The following is a 2,805-nucleotide window of genomic DNA, read 5'->3' on the forward strand; positions in this document are numbered from 1 at the left end:
AGCCAATCTGAACCGGACGGCTGGCTTCCTCTCTAACCTCTACTCCCTGCTCCAGCGCTGCCACACCCTAGAGTGTGTTTTTCAAACCACAGGCCATGTCTCAGGAAATCAATTCAGTTGATTCTTGCCAGCATTAAAAACAAACAAATAATAATAATGACAAAAAAAAAAACCCCAAAACCAAACACGGCAAAACAAATCACCAAAAAAAGAGATAGGAATTACCAGACTTCCCTGCATGATAACAGTATTGTTTAATCAAATTTCTATTTGGTTTTTTTAAAGTAAATATACAATTTATTTAACATTCAAACTTAATTAAGACATGTGCAATATGGCAATTTTACTGGGGATTTAACCCTACCTAGGATATGACTGCTTGCTGGGGCTTAGCAACAGGGTCCAGTTCACACTTAGCACTAATTACTTTATTATTATTTTTTTTTGGTTTTTGGCTGGGGCTAGGTTTGAACCCGCCACCTCCAGCATATGGGACGGGCGCCCTACTCCTTGAGCCACAGGCATCACCCATACTTTATTGAATGAATACAATACCAAACAAAATGCATTCAAATGCTTTCTAAAAAAAATCAGTTTTAAAGGCCTTTCTATTCAGGCTAATGACAAACACAATAAAGGCCTATATGCTAGTTTAACATAATTGGCTGATTTTATACAGCACTTACATCTTTTAGTCCACAAGTATATTATGAAATGATAGAGAACATCTAATACAACCATTTCTACATAACTAGGAAATAAATTTCTAAGAAAGAAAGATTTTACAGACCCCATCTTTTATACCCACCCCAGCAGTCTAACTCTAAAGATGATAAAGCCAATGACTTTCCTCACAAGAGCTCATGACCAATGTTGCTTTGCTATCAAAATCTGTATTTCTGATCCATTATGAACATTGAGACAAGATTCAAATATTCCCAAAGAAGCACAATGCACGTTGTGATCACCTATTCAGCAACAGTGAGCACTGCATTCAAAACCATCTCATCCCAGGAATTAAATAAGGTCAGCCACATTCATGGGCATTTCCTCCATTGTAGTATTGTAGAAAGTCTCAGTGTCACGAAGAATCCTCTTGTCTTCTTCGGTAACAAAGTTTATAGCTGCACCTTTCCTCCCAAATCGACCCCCTCTGCCAGTTCGACTTGCTCTTTATTCAAACAGTGTGCTGTTTCGCTTATGATTCCACATCCTAAATTACGTCAACGCCGTTTCTGAGTGCCATCTCACCATCAACTGATGCTATCAACTCCTGTGAATATAGTTTTCACGACTGGTAGGTAGGTCATAGTTTATAACCAAAGACACTTGTTGCACATCAGTCCCACGAGCCAAGAAGTCAGTAGTGATCAGAACACGGCTTGACCCTGACCGGAACTCCCTCATGATGACATCTCTTTCCTTCTGGTCCATGTCACTCAAAGAACCAGACCAGCGCCATCTTAAGAGTTAAGTTTCGCTCCCCCCCACCATTTGACTCAGTAAGTTTAACTTTCCAGGTAAGCCCAGGCAATTCCCCGAAATCATAAGGCAACTGCCCACCAATCAGGGACCCCCCCACCTGACCAATCCAGAAGCGCCCCCTTTGTTTCAAGCTGTGCACGCCCACCCACTGCACGGGACCATAAAAACCCCCTGCTCCAGAGCTCGGGGCTCCTGGCTCGGATCCGTTGTAGCGGAGACCCTGGGAGCCCAAGTTCGAACTTGCAGTAAACGGCCCTTTTCTTTTTGCACTGGACTTGGCTCCCTGGTGGTCTTTGTTGGGGATTTCAAGATCTGGGCACAACATCACCATGCAGAGCAGACACTGTGAAGTCCCTGGCATGCATTTTCTCAGTGAGCCAGTCCACCTTGCACCCTGTATTGAGAAAAATAACAGCCTGCGTAATGGTCAGTGTCTCATACAAGTCACAAAGTGTGTCCAACTTCCATTCCTCTCTTTCAACATTAATATGAAACTGTTTGATTCCTTCGAGGGTCAGTTCTTCCTTTTTCACCAGAATTCGAATTGGATCCCTCATGAATTTTTTTGGTCACTTCCAACACATCAGTTGGCATTGTGGCAGAAAGCAACACAACCTGAATACTTGTATTTAATTTTTGGAAAATCTCATAGATTTGATCCTTAAACCCTTGACTTAACATTTCATCTGCTTCATCCAAAACAAACATTTTGATCCATTTTGGAGAGAGGTATCTTCTGTTTAACATATCAAACACTCTTCCTGGTGTACCAACTACAATATGTGGTGCTTCAGCCTGAAGTTTTGGCATTTCATTTCGAACATTCGTTCCACCAATGCAAGCATGACAAGTTGCTCCCAGATAGTCTCCAAGTGCCAGAATTACCTTTTGGATCTTTAATACAAGGAATAATAGCTCTCTGCAGAATAGCGGAAGGCTTCTCAAAACCGTAAGCATAGATGCCCCAAAGAAGAGACTCCTTTAAATTCGTATCATCAAAGTTATCAACAATCTCATTCCAGATGCTCTTGATGACACCATCGGGGTCCATTCCCTCGGGGCTGCCATGTTCTCTGTTATAATCCGCAGAGCCACCAGATGTGATCTGAAAAACCACTCAGCGCCCAACTGGAAAGCTCAAATTTCTATTTGAGTTATTTATGAGTGTATGCGCGTGAGTGTGCATGTGTACTGGCCTGTGATGTACGAGTCACTCACATTTGCCTGATCATAGCCTCAGTTCCTCTCTTCCCTCTGTCCAGCTGCCACTCCAAATCAATCTGTCCATCCTGGTTGCTTTTGAACCCTCTCCTCCTATGC

At 42.4% G+C, this 2,805-nt stretch overlaps 1 pseudogene; it reads right to left on the reverse strand.

The window, feature by feature from the left end:
* Window positions 1–1,790: 1,790 nt before the first annotated feature.
* Window positions 1,791–2,566, reverse strand: LOC128578011 (eukaryotic initiation factor 4A-II-like; annotated as a pseudogene).
* Between the last annotated feature and the right edge of the window lie 239 nt (window positions 2,567–2,805).

This window comes from Nycticebus coucang, chromosome X, assembly GCF_027406575.1.
Source record: "Nycticebus coucang isolate mNycCou1 chromosome X, mNycCou1.pri, whole genome shotgun sequence".
Taxonomy (NCBI): Eukaryota; Metazoa; Chordata; class Mammalia; order Primates; family Lorisidae; genus Nycticebus; species Nycticebus coucang.